The sequence below is a fragment of the Accipiter gentilis genome, chromosome 13 (assembly GCF_929443795.1).
Source record: "Accipiter gentilis chromosome 13, bAccGen1.1, whole genome shotgun sequence".
Taxonomy (NCBI): Eukaryota; Metazoa; Chordata; class Aves; order Accipitriformes; family Accipitridae; genus Astur; species Astur gentilis.
The window spans coordinates 30998144-31012665 of record NC_064892.1 but is presented as its reverse complement, the minus strand read 5'-3'; positions in this window follow the sequence as shown (position 1 = coordinate 31012665).

Genomic DNA, 14522 nt, shown 5'->3' with positions numbered 1-14522 from the left:
CGTGGCCTGCTTGGTGAATGGGATGTGTCCCAGGCGCTGGAGAAAAGCCAGGAAAGGGCCATTTCTTGGTAGCACATTCAAAACAACATTTGCAAAACAAATTCAGCCCAAATGCAATGGATTCGTTTGCTCTGCCCCGAGCAATATTGACAAACCCTTGCTTGGGGTGTCCACGGAGAGCAAGTCACGTCCTTGCTGGGGCACCCTGGCTGCGCTTTGCGAAAGTCCCGCTGCCCGTAAGGATGCTTTCCCCATCCTAAAAGCCGGGAGAGCTCCCGACACGCTGAATGCGTGGCTAATCCCATGGAAAGCTTTCTGCGCTGTGCTGTTTCAGCAGCCAGCCAGGCAACGGCAAATCGGTTGTGTGGACCCCAGCGTTTCCCCGTCCCCCTGCCTTTGAACTGGCAAGGATGAAGAACAAACTTCTAATGAATGAATTTCAGTGCGTTGAACGTGCCCCTGGCTGGACTGGCATAGCTCCGCTGGCCTCGGGGAGAAACGCTACAGAGGAACGATGTAGGGAGCAAAGCGCTCACGTGTCAGAGCTGAATTTGGTCCCCTAATTTCTATCTGAGGCAGTATATAGTTAAGCTATGCAGCACCACGTGCAAAATTGAATGTTGTTATCCCAAGGATCAGGGACAAAAGGCCAGGCAAGGCTGAATGGAGTGGCTCGTGCTATGGCAAGGGTCAAAAAAACAATAAGGAGGAGTCTGGGTGGAGAGCTGAGATTGCTACGTCTGCCCACAGGAGACGAGAGCTTGAGTGGAACAACTCCTGCCCATCGCTACGGCCCAACCTCTCCTTCAGCAGCAGCAGGAGCGGTCTCTCTGGTTTCCAGGGCTCTGTCACAGGCAAAGTGAAGAGCAGGGTCCCAGACCTTGAGCTAGCCCCTTCCCTCCTCCCTGCTTCAGAACAGCCATCCCCCGTGGGTATCCGTCCCCTTTGGCCATGCCTAGAGCTGCTCCTCCTCTGTAGGGCTGCACTTATTGTTTTATATTAAAAGATATTTCCAAGAAGGGCGAGGGAGAGAACGTGTCAGAGAAGGGGAAGAAGTGACTTTGTAATCCCAAATAAGTGCATGCAAACAGGGACGATTGCCAGCGTTTACTCCCAGAGCTGTGCCTCCCGGACCCACCGCATTCCTGTCCCGTGCTGTTCGCTCTTCTCTCCAGGCCGACTGCAATCATTATCCAACAGATATTGTGGAACTTCCCTGCCAACTAGTAAAACTAGGCACTAGAAATGGGCTTCCTCTGTAATTACTTCAAAATCCTCAGAGGAGCAGATGCCGAGGCATGTGGGACATATCACAGGGTGGTTGTGGTTGGAAGGGACCTCATCTAGTCCAAGCCCGCTGCTCAAACAGGGCTGGTTGCCCAGGTCCATGTCCAGACTGCAGTCCCAAACTCTAGAAGTAGCTGGTTTCTCAGGGGGAAGGAGAGAAGACTTCTCAGAAGATGCTCCAACCGGATGGCAAAAAATGCCATTCTGTATAATGAAGCAGAGAGCAGGGGGGGGACCGGGGTTGGAGTGGAAATGGGTTTTGGCCACAAGGAAATATATGGGTCCCACAGAAGTGGGAGCTGCCCCAAGGCAGACCAAGAATAGTCCAAAATCCCATCAGTGCAGTTTCATCCGTGCCCACGGAGCTGAGTTAGGGGCTGTGCTTTAAAAGGAAAGAAACCAGTGGAGGGAAGCCAGTCCAGCTGCCGTGGCTGGAGGGAGAACTGGTGGGTGGGAGACCCAAGTTCATTGCATCTATACCGTCTTGGGCAAAGCCCTCAGCCTGACGGTGCCTCAGGTCCCCACAGGAACAAGAGGGATGTAAGAGCTTTTCCCAGGCCCGCAGCAGCGTACGCGCTTGGTTGGGATAAACCTTAAGTACTGAGGTGCTGGGTGCCAGGCAAAAGTGGTGGATATTTAGGTATATGGGCAAAACTGTTAGCAGGTGCTGCCAGGTCACCCTTAATGAAGACATCTCTAGTAGCCTCAGAAAAGAGGTGATTGGAAGACCTCCCTGAAGTGTTTCACTGAGTAAATCCCGATTATTTGGGCTTTGTGCAGACAAAGTGATTGTTACCCTAACTTCTTAAAGCACATAAGCATTTAAGCTGCCTTAAATCTTTAAGGTAGCACAATGTAAGCATTAAAGCCAACTTAAATCCTTATTAAGTCTTCTTGGTGCTTAAAGCATTTAAGCCATTTTTAAGTCTTTTTAGAATGACTGCCGATTTCCATGGGAAGGATGCAATGTTGAACGACACTTTGTATGCAATGTTCCCTTTAAGTTCATGCTGCCAGACAAGCCAATGTCTCATACGTAGCCTTATCAGGAAAGATGTGAAAAATGCCTAGACTTTAATTTCACTGCCATTTCAGGTTTGGTCCTGGGTTCTCAGCGATGCTTACAAAAGTGACAGGGTTTTGAGAACACAACGGTCGATCCATCAGCTCATCCTGGTGGTTCATGTTATCCCAGATCGTGGCTTTACCATGCTGGTCTGTGGTACAGACTTAAGAGGGTGGTAGAGGAAGTTGAAAATGAGTGAATTCCCTGCACGTACAAGGACAATCACAGCTCACAACTAACCGAAAGCCTTTTGCCCTGACTTTTTAGCAGTGACCTTTGGATTGCAATCAACCTTGGAACGTCCCATCTGAAAAGGCAACATTTTTGGCATGCCGTGAAAGCAAGGCTTTATAGTAGAAACTACTTTTGCAACTTTTACTGTATGATTTGCACTCAAGAGGATGCCATAACAAACCGCTGAGCATAGCGAATCTTTCTATGAAAAGGGATCCGATCCAACAAACCCTGTCCTATGCACACAGTCGAAGAAACCACTTAACCCCTTGAATAAGGGCTACATGTCCAGCAAATACGCTAGAGGACTGGGTCCTCGGTTGACGGAGTGCTTTTCCAATAACTCCTGCTAAAACTCTGACCTTTTCTTGTTCTTAACTTCTCTTGCCGGGTCATATCCCTTATACAAGGTAAGACCCTGAATGGCTGATGAAGGTCTCCTCTCCGGCAGTGGCTGGGAAGCAGCCTGCCTCCTTCAGGCCCTTAGCTCGTGCTGAGATTGCAGGCACCCACTGAAGCTGTCCTCCAAAGTCAACAGAAGGAGAAGACCCCCAGCAAGGGCAAGCCAGGGAGTCGTCTCACCAAGGAGTAGACCACTGTGCTGGGACACAGGCTTTCCTGCTGGAATCCTTTAAGGGCTGACACTACAGGACTCTCAAGGGATTAGGGTGTGAATGATTCGTCTCTCTTTGTCACCTAATAAAATCTACTACTAGGTGGGTCACCTGGCCTGTCCTAGTCACCCTTCATAGTCCATGCGCAGGGACAGGCACTTTTAGGAACCCATTCCCCTGACCCGTCTCACACATCTCTCTTAGAAAAAGGCAGCTGCACCTTGAAACAAGCTCGTTGCTCTCCTCTATGAATACAGACGACTAGTCAGACGTAGGCATCCCCAGTGCACATTTGAGCAGATGAAACCGTGCACCTTACACCCAGGTGCAAGCTAAGTGCTTAAATTGGCCAGACTGGATCTTACGATGTACGCCGCGGTGTGCACACAGAAGTGAATGACCTTACCCACGTCTCGAGGTCAGTTTTGAAGTCCCCCCTATACTCTATAAAATGCCATTGCTATTGAATCACGGGGTCAGTCTAGTTTTTTTCTCCTTTCACTTAATCACAAACTGTTAATGTGTGCCATAAAAGGTTTATGCAAGCATACCCAAGTGGTTTTGAATGCTTTCCACTTCCCTGCATTTGCACATGAGAAGTTGCTAACTCCCATTTGCAGATTCTCAGCAGATCCGGGGTTTATGACTGAATGCCTCCAAGTCGGGGTATGCAAGCGGACGGCAGTGTTTGGAGTCAGTGACCGCACTCATCCCCACGATAATCACGAGCATGTACAAGCCACAGGGAACTGTTAAAACGGAGACTGATTTGACTATAACAAAAGTCTCGACCGAGTTTTGTTATAAAGTGCCTCATTAGTCTGATTTTTTTTTGTGACATCCCGTTGGCAGTAGATATGAATAGAGGGTTTTTCCCTGTCTAACCCGTGAGCGATAGGCACAAATTCCCATGTCAGCCGAAAACAGGCGTGCTCTCCACATCAGAGCTGTGTAGCTGAAGAACCTGAGCCTGCAAGATGCTGAACATCCCCCGCTGATGAGAGAAGCCAGGTAGTTATTTGCCTCAGCCTCCGGGATAATCTAGCCCAAAAAGGGAATGGAAAGTTCAAGAGCTTATTTAAGAGCTCTGTGCCCAAACTTAGCTCGTGCAAAAGGAATCTGCAGGCTGAGCGAGCGCAGTCTGCTGCACAGCTCGCTCCCCTCGTTACCTACCGGCATGAATTAAGAAGCATCCCAGCCCGAGCGGAGACCTCACCTGACGAAACCGAAAGAGAATTGCCACGTAGCATCCGATGGACGGTGTAAACGCATAACGTGCTTGGGTACGGCAGACCAGCCCACGGTCAGCGGGGCTGGTCATCCGACGCGGAGCAGAAGGAGCAAAGGGAGGAGGGCTGGCTGCGCTCTGCTGCCATGAAATGTTGCTGGTTCGTGGTCACCTTGTTGGCCACCAGGATCCTCAGGTCCTTCTCTGCAGAGCTGCTTTTCCCAGCAGAGGGTGTTCCCATGCTCAACTTCATAATGTTCCCGTTGGACCACTTCTCCAGCCTCCCTAGGTCCCTGTGCACGCTGGCCCCGCTCTAGGGTTTATTGGCTGCTCCCCCTGACTTAGTACCACTGGTGAGCTCACTGATGAGGCAGTCTGTCCCGTCGACAGGTCATGCTCCTGAGTCAAAACCTGACAAACTCCTCCAGCTGGGCTCTGAACCGTTGCCCACCACCCGTTGACTCTGGCAATCCAGCCACTTTTCCATCCACCTTATATCCAACTCGTGTTAATGAGAGCAGGCCCTATCAAGCATTAACTTCACAGATGAAGCCACCACGGTCAGGAATTCAAAATATATCTGCCTTTCCTTTTGAACACGGTTATCCCTGTTTGAAAGAGAGTCATGCCCCCACCATCTAGACATGCAAAATGATTCAAACTGCTGATCCCATGAGAAACAGCAAATGTCTTCAGAGACATCACAGAAACTATCCATTTGGCTCTGTAACGATAATTCTCACTAGTGAGGAGGCATAAATTATATTTAATGGATTACAGATCAAAGGCCCTGAACCGATCCTTGGTATCACCTCACTTCTTACTTGGCAGGAGGAAAGACAATATTCCTGGTACACCAAGACATCTCTGTTTATACGAATGATCTGAAAGAGAGATTTGTCGTTGTTCCGATGAGATTCATAAAGAATATACTGCACGCTTAGCTATCGCAGAGGTGGGAACCGCGTGCAAGGCACTATTGTTAAATCGCTGATCACCTGCAGAGACAATGACCTCGATTCTGTAGCGCTCTCTTAATAGCTAAGGCGAGGGATCCTTTGCAATTGCAGTCAAGAGTTCATTCTGTTTGCTAAGCCATTACGGTCATTATTCTAATTACCTATCGAGTCCTGCTCTTGTGTGTGGTGCTGCACAAAGACAAAGGGAATATTGTTTTTGTCTCCCAAAGTTTGCACTCTTAATCAAAGGAGGACAGCATTCAGGCACCTAACAAATTGCATAAGTTAGGGAGGGGTAGAAATTACCCCAAGAATTAGCTAGGCAACATTTGTGAGAAAAAATGTCTGGGTGAAAAACTGATGTGTTCTTGTCAATCCCCAGCCCCTATATCCTTGCAAAGCAGAGTGCGGGAAAGGCTGAGCGTCTAACAGCCTGGTTCACAGGCAGTAATTCCTCTGGAATATGGTGACTGATTTGCTTGACATTTCCTTTGGCGTCGACGGTATTAGAACCATCAGGCAATTTCTGGGAAGCTAATTTGTTCCTTTCTACTATACGTTGATAAGGAACAAAGAGATGTTAAGTGCTCGAATCTCTCAAAAATCCAATATGATTTGGATGCAAATCTCAGGAATCTTTTCCATGGTGTATATGTAAGAATTTATACAATTCCCTTTTCTATTTCATTAACAAAGCTTCCTGCTGGCAGTATCCAAAATAAATCTGAGGTCTGGCATAACATATAGAGATGACTCTACAGAAAATTATTTTTTTCATTTAATCAATAATATGCCCTTATATGGAAATCTTGTCAGCATATAATTATACATCCAAGCAAATGTATTGCTGCATGCTTCTTAATAAGACTCTTGCAGAGCAAAGCTGTGAACTGAAAAGGAACCGAGAGGCTTCAGATGCCCAAAATATTCTACAGTCCCTGCACAGACGAAATTCCCAGTGCTAGTGTGACAGGGCTAGGAAGTCACTGTAACTCTCGTTTAACATAAGCAGCGATTTGGGAAATTTGTTTTTTACTCTTTTTTAGGTTGTGGCTGGGATCATGCCAGTCCCCACTGATATATCAGGTTCACTAGACAGCAGTCTCTTGGCTTGGGTTCAAACAAGTTTGTACTGAATTAGATGGCTTGGCCCAAGAGACTGACCTATTTACTTTTGTGTATATGCCTAAGCTTTCCGTTCCTGTTTCTGTCACCTATATAGCTCTTCAGAGACAGTGCTTCTCCCGTGTTTATTGTGGTTACTTAGCAATGCTCAGCTTGGCTTTTTTCAGTGCTTCTGCTGTATGGAGGGTGACTGCTCACAACAACAGCCGTTTGAGAGCCCACGGCTCTCTGTCCACGGCAGGACAGCCCTTATCCTCATCTGCTGGAGTCAGCACAAAAGCTGAGATGGGTGCTCACTATGCAGAAATATCTGTGTTTGCATTGCTATGTCCCTTCCCTTATTCTTCTTCCACCGTCTATTGCTACTCCCCGTCCATCCAGGCCGTGGGCACAGAGTTAATATTTCCTGTTGCTTTATCCAAGGCGCAGGTTAGACACACACAGGCACGAGCTCCTTCCTACGTGCAGGAGCCAGTTTGGCTAATTAGATCATGTGAAAATGAGCTGAATGGCTTTCAAGGTCACCTCGTATCTGAGAACTGCTTTTGTGCTACATAAAGCTCGAACCTCCCAGCAGGCTCTGCCGCTCTACCCCTGTTTTCTGCATTTTTCCGTTATTTGGCAAACCCAGCTCCCTCGTTACCCTGGATCATGGACAGCTGACTTCACTCATTCTTCAAGCTCAATGGAACGAAAGATTTGGGCCCAGAGTCCCGAGGTATCACAGAAACGCACGTAACGGGGGTGATGAGCACGTCGCCTGCTTTGCCGGTTGCTGCAGGTTAAAGATCAGTGCTCGCCGTGGGTGAAATCAGCTCCTTGTGGAAGCCCAGGCCAGAATTCAGATTTTTCCAGCTTTTAAAAGCTACTTGCTATTTACCAGTACAAGCATTTCACAGTGTGCAGCTTCCTATAACATGATATTTGTTTTCTCTTTAATAGTTTAAAGAAAGGAAATATCCTTATAAGAATAAATCAGCGAGAAAAGACTGAGCCCCGGGTATAAGTTGATCTCAGACCCAGACTTTGCGTACACTCAGGGTGGTGCAAGCTCCCACGCTCGAAGGAGCGTGCTGGCTCGGAGCGGCACAACTTGGAGGTTGTTTAAAGGCATGCACCGAACGCTAAGAAAAAAAATCGAGAGTTTACCGACGATGGTTCTGCTAGTACGTTTATGCAAAACTTGTCCTTTGAGTCTCCCAAGGCATGGGCAAATGCATGCAAGCAATGTTAATGATTAGCTACAGAAAGTATCTGTGACTGTGACCTCTTATTTTACTAACAGCGTTGCATGTGTAGGCAGGCATAAATCTTAACCATCTTATTAGGGAAGGCCAAAGGGCTGGGATCCACACAGGTGTTGAGGCACTTATATATCCCACGTAGGTGCTGGCACCCAGACTCTCCCCACCTAGAGACTGTGGTCCATAAACAAGCCTGGAGAGAAATTTTGCGTGAGAGATTGAAGAGCGCTTCTGTTAGCAGCAAAAACATGGAAAAAAAAGACGCTGCTTTACTCGCCGGAGTGGGGGATAGAGACATCGGTGTCACCCAAACCTGGGAGCTGGACGGCTGTTGAACCTTCATTTCTGCCTTCAAATTATTTCCATTCCAGTGTTTGAGTGTCTTCCTGAGGACGCTGGGGTTTTTTATGCTGTGAGGAAGTTTCAAGTTATACCCATTTCTTAAAAGAGCACTGATCCTGTGCGCTGCTCTTTCAGATTTTCTTTCTGCGAACCACCTAGCATGGAGAGGAGGGGAAAAAAGCACAAAAGGAATTACCTGCAGGTAACGCAAAGAAATACCTAGAAGGCTTAACCCTTGACAGACTGTGTTTGTCCAGTACCTACGGTTTAATTAACTTATTTCTAGAGCTGCGCTAGCCTGTTTTAGAGCACACCAATGCAAACATTTATTTGCAGCTGCCTGCGATGAGGTTACAAATCAACTAATGATATAATATTTTCTCTTGGAATTTATTCTATGAAGATGATTCATACCGGACAGCTAAATGCCATCAGTGTTGTGTCAGCTTTTACCGACTAAAGCGTTTTTCCGAATGCAATAGTGGACTGTTCTCATTAATGGCTGAGCTGTAAAATCTTGCTTTCCCTCTTATTTATGATACTGGAAAAGATCCAGTGTAGCACAGTACATGTGTAAGTCATTACTCTCCCTCCAAGCTCCCCCCCAAGCATGGAATGTTACTGTATTTTAATATATTACAGAAATAAACAAATGTTATACATGTGGGGGACGAGTATAAATCAGACATGACTCAAAGGGCAAAGGGGCTAAACAGAGTTTGTTGGGCCTGAATATCTCCGGAGCACAAGGGCTGTCGGGGGGGTGGGATGCGCAGTGCCAGTTTGGCCACATCCAACCCTGCAGAATGCCAGGTTTCCAGTTCACGCAACTTTTCGAGGCTGGTCTTTAAAGGGCTGGGGATATCTGATACGGTTTGGGTCATGTAGGCTACGCAACAGGCGATGATGCTCCTTATTGCTGCGTCCCAAAACCCGGCGGCCTTCCCAGCTGCCGCGGCACCTCGTCAGCGGGAACCACATCTCCCGTCCTCGAAACCTCCTGAGGGCCAGATCCAGACCCCGAGCACTCCCATCCCGAACTCAGTGGCTTCAGCCAGCCACTGCCGTGGCATCCACTTTTCTTCTCATTGAGATGAGTAAAGGCTGGTGGAGGTTAAAGGTCGAGACACCCCTGGGAACAGGGACCTCTAAATTCTAGCTTTCTTCCCTTGTGGCCCTCCAAATCTTGCTTTTCCCCTTGCATTAATGGCCCAGTTTGCAGAGGAGGACTACGGTGATGCCCTTTCATGAGGAGTTAGGATCACAGAATCATAGAGTCGTTTAGGTTGGAAAAGACCTTTAAGATCATCGAGTCCAACCGTCAACCCAACACCACCGTGTCCTGAAAAGTTGAGTTGTGGCTCGAACGCCCTCACCCCGGGGAGCGAGCTGTCCCTTGGCTGTTGGCCCTCACCATTGACAGTGTCACCAGCAGAAGGGCAGGAGCCTTTTGGAGAGCTCTCGTAGCCACCGCCGGGTGCAGGACCGTGGTCTGTACACCAGTGGGTGCCATCTGTGCCGGCAGGGAAAAGGGGCTGCTGAGAACTGATGGCACACACAGCTTCCATCCTTCTGCCTGAACTCTTTCACCTCTCCCCAAAACAGGGTGGCTTCATCCATCCCACCTGTGGACAATCCCAAGCCTGTGCCCTGGGCTCGCCAGTCTAGCTGTAGGCACCGAATCCACCCCTAAATGTGCCGTGTAGGTAACGTTGCTGCCTAACTTGGGGCATCAGAGATAGTTGGTAGGTGGCCACCCAAGGGTTGGGTACCACATCTCCTATCCCGGAGATGCCCAAGTCCTCCCCTTGGATCAGGCCTTGACTTTGCCGTGCCGAACTCCCCAGCCCAAGCATTTATGCTTTGATCAATTCTCTGTCACACAGGGAGCGAGAAAAAAAATATATTCCTCCTGCAAGAGCGTTTTCTTCCGTCTGGATCGATGCGTACGACTTCATTTGACATCAGTGGGAGCTCTGTCACAGATCAAGAGCAGTAAATGGCCTAATGGAAAGAATAATAATGCTATCATGCGTACCTACTGCTCCTCATCCGTCTTGCGGTTTTAAAGACCTTCCTCTTGGCGAGCTTGCTGGTCATAATGCTCACCCTCAGCTAATTCATATCTTTTAATTATCTCTTCAAAGGGGCTATTGAAAATCAGGAGTAAAACAGAAAAGCACAGAATACGCAAATTGCAAGCTGAAATGAGTTGCTCTAAAAGTTTAGTCTTTCCTTCTTTGAAATATAATAGGCAATATAAAAAAAAAACCCACAACAGTAACTTTTATTAGAAGCACCATAATTTAAAAACTGTGGGCCTGAGATTTAATTTCATCCATAAGCTGCAATGTAATACTTTATTGACCTCAAGTTGGTTTATACTGTATTTTTCTTCTACCTCTAAATGCTAAAAGGCACATCTTTATAAGCCACTGGATTATTTGCTAATGCAACACTTTCATTGTATTTCAACTGGGAAGAAAATCTGTTTGTTGTGGGATTTCATTTTTCATAGTGTTTTTTCCATGGATGTTGCATCTTTGTGGGTACCTTTCATCTAATACAATATTAGCATTCATGATGGGGCTGACTGCTTCCTTGATATTCACTTGAAGCTGGATAACAAAGTAGGAAAGAGTAAGGGAAAGACAATAGAAATAGAAAAGTCTTGCATATATGTGATGGTTACCTGTCTAGCGGCAGCAGCATCATTATGTCCCCAGAAAACTGTTTCTCTGTTTGAGATTTCACTCTCGTTTTGATGTTTTGTGGCTCAATGGACACTTAAAATAATTATTGTTATTTTTTCATTTTGCTTGTACAGCAAAAATGTGCTGGCACTCTCACAGATTCAATGGTCATATTCACCAGACGTAGAATGACGAGAAAATATTTTTTAGGATATTGTGCGGTGACCCAAATAGCACACACAGAAGGGATGAGAGTAAAGCTAAAGTATTTTCTATATTTATTTTGGCATCCAGAAAAATATAAACAATTGTCCTGTTACTACGGGTGGTCATCAGGAAGAAATTGAGAGTTCCTTGATGACACAACTGATAAATTCTTTAAAATGAGGACATTAAAAGTGTGTTAATGTGTGCTAACAAATTGTAATGGATTGATTTTCAAGAAATAGTCTGTCTATGTCAGGTATTACCATAGATTCACATTACGGAAGACTTCCTACACAATGAATAAATAATAATAACCTGTACACGAGGAGTCACAATAAAAGCATTTCCTTTTAGTTTCAAAATGTACTAAAGAGCTAAAATTAAACACGTACTTCCCCTCCCTCAGCCGATTCATCTCAATCTTCAATGGGGAAGCAGAAGCACATCTGTACGTGACACAATAAAATGCAGAAATAGAGACTATTGATAGAAAATTATTTTACGGTAACTGCTGTTTGCATTTAGTCTGCTCCTTGGAGATGAACGAGTTGTTATTAACCAAATGTTCAAAACCGTGACACGTAAATCTGCCTTCCTTGCAGGGCTCGAGAGACGAGTCTTGGAGAACATGAAGGGTCACTAGGAGAAACGCAGCGATGTGCTGTAGTCCTGAAACAAGAGAGACGACTTCCTTTGTCGCAGGGAAGGATTTCATGCGGAAATTCTGAAATTTTAAGAGCGGGCAATTGGGGTTTAATTCACGCGATGAAACAGCACACCAGAAGGCGGGCTCTAATTTCCACCAGGAGGGTTGGGGAGGACTTGGCTTGCCCAGCAAAACCTCAGGACAAACAAAAACGTATGAAAATGTTTGATAATTTCCCCACCGACATTTGGGTGTTTTCGGCAGAAAGCCGAAATGCCTTGTGAGCAGCTGCCTGTCGTTTGGGACCCGGCCAGGCGCCGAGACGTGCGTCTCCGACGGGATTTTCGTTAAGGGCCAGAAAACGGGTGATGCCAGGTAGCGTGGCAGCGCTTCTTGTCAGGCTGGCACGATTTAAGACAACAGGAAGGATTACGGAGACTATACGCTATTTCTTCCTCCATTTGAACTCCTTCGAGCTCCCGCTAACGAGCAAAAGCAGCTCGTTTCCAGCTTCCAGCGCGCTCGTCGTGTCAGGCTCTGAAGCAATTTCTTTTGCAGAGGTCACGACTGAACCTCAGAGAGGTTAAGCGCCTTTCCCAGGACTGGAGGGTGACAGCAGTCAGGGCTATGGGGAGCGATGACGAAGAGAGGTCACGCAGCGAAACAATTGCAAGTCAGGGAAGGAATTTGGGCCACGGGATGCTCAGACCCCCGCACAGCCGGACATACGCTCACCACGGTGGGAATAAGAAAGAGGACATTGTTTCTTCAAATGTCTTGGGCCTGAATGTTTATCAACATGGAGACATCTTCAGATTTTTTCAAAACACGGTCGAGCCCAGGGCTTTCCTGGACGTCAGGGGACTGCTTCGAAGGAGTTCGTAAAAAGCAGCGAAGACTAACGAGTCCTTGGTAGGCTTCAGCTCTTTATTTCAGCGTTACGGGGTAGATGTCTGCAAATCAAAATAATTTGAAAAAATCACGGATCCTGCCTTTATCCAGGAAATATGTAACAAAAGCCTGAAAAATCTCAGAAAACATCCACCAGAAAGACATCATTATCCAGACTCCTCCAGGAAAGTATGAAAAAAGATGAGATCAAAGGTAGCTACACCAACTGCCTTAAACCATGTTTATACATAACATTTTCCGTGTGTTCTGCTTTTAAAAGTAGATTAGGATTGGAAATGATTCAAAAACTTCTTCAAAATGAGCAAGAGCCCTCTGAACAGAGATGCGGGTTTAGGAATACCAACACCAGGGTGAGGAAATACACAGAAAGAGGTTCAGACGTAGACGAAGGGCTGTGAGGGAAGGTGTTGTAAAGCCCTTGCAAGTTAAAGATGTTGGGGAAAACGTCCAGACATCCAGACGTCTGGACACAGGGAGTTGCTTGTGTCCCACAAGAACCTCAGCCATGAATAGTGAGAACCGGCAAGGGCAGACCAAGGAGAAGGAGACTTACACTGAACTTTGGCAGAGAGAAATGAAAAGAATCTCAGTGTAAAATCTCTCATTCCTTTTATATTACGTTTTGGGTGCAAGAGAGAGACAGAGTGTGCATTTGACTTATCTTTTAGTACGGCTTTTCCTTTTTTCTTTCTATTATGTCACAAGAATGCTCTTATTTAATGAGCTAAGGTAAGCCTGGGAAATGTGGGTCCTTACCCTCTGCGTGGAGCCCAGATGCATGCAAGGAAGCAAAGGGAACCTGCCAGCAGCTCCTTGAGGCTAGGATTCACTGGAGTTTTCTAACTTCTACGGCTGTCACAGAGGTTCATCGGTGCCCTGATTTCACTAGGAGATTCAGGTGTGTCAGATTATCCACAGGGAGTGTGCCTGTTCTCTGCAGACCTCATGCACACAGTTGGGGTTTCTTTGTTGGGTAGGAAAGAGGCAACAGAGGAAGGTATCTGCTCGCGTGGGGTTGATGCCTCCCCGACTGTTTTTGACCAGCAAAGTTCTCTTTGCACCATTTGAGAAGGATGAAGGGAACGCGTCCCAGTGCAGAACAGATCCTACAGAATGGTTAAGTGTGTTGGCATCCAAAATACTCTTGAAATACAACATCCCAGACCTGCTGTTCAAAGAAGACATTATAGGTCATGCCTCAGCCCACCTCCTGAGCGTGTGCTTTGCTTTGAGTCCCACTGAAATCAATGCCCCTTTGAAGTGTACTTTCCTACATTTCCAAGAAGCGCAAGGGAGATACTGAAAGGTTAACCCTAAGGTAATGGCACTATAAGCTATAAATTTTAAACTTTGATCTATAGTCTTTCCATCAGCAGCCCTATAGACGGGTAAATTCTTTTTGATGCCTACAGCCGTGTCGCCGCACACCAACATTGAAAAATTGCATCTCCTTATTTATTCCTTGAGTGAATTTCTCTTGTTGCGACACAAGGCGCAAAGGAGCTTCTGCAGACCCGGCCGGTTCAAGGACTGGTCTGGTCAAGGCACTTCTGCTGTTGTCAGTGTCACGAGAGATCTTAGTCACTGTGTGTCACGGCAGCGATGGGTGAAGGCAGGATTACCGGGACTGCTGGAGCGTAGGTGTGCAACGCCAAAAAAGCTTCAGGGGAAAGCCAACTACAGCCTGGCTCCGGCACGGGGATGGATGTCTCACCCTGCCGTGCCTTCAGCTTTTCGGTCCGGCATCACGCGTGAGCGAGCGGGCAGCGGGCTCCAGCACGGACCACCGACGTCGCCCCGTCTGCCCGTGGGGTCGCGTAAGACCAGGTCAAAATCACCCCGCGTGTTTCCTTTCACGCTGCCCTGCAAAGCGCATCCTCCGCTTTCTGTCGCCCCTGGCTTTCCTCCAGAGCTCCGACTTTCTAGGTTTCTCATCCCCTCGAACATCTGCATTTCAGCTGTTTT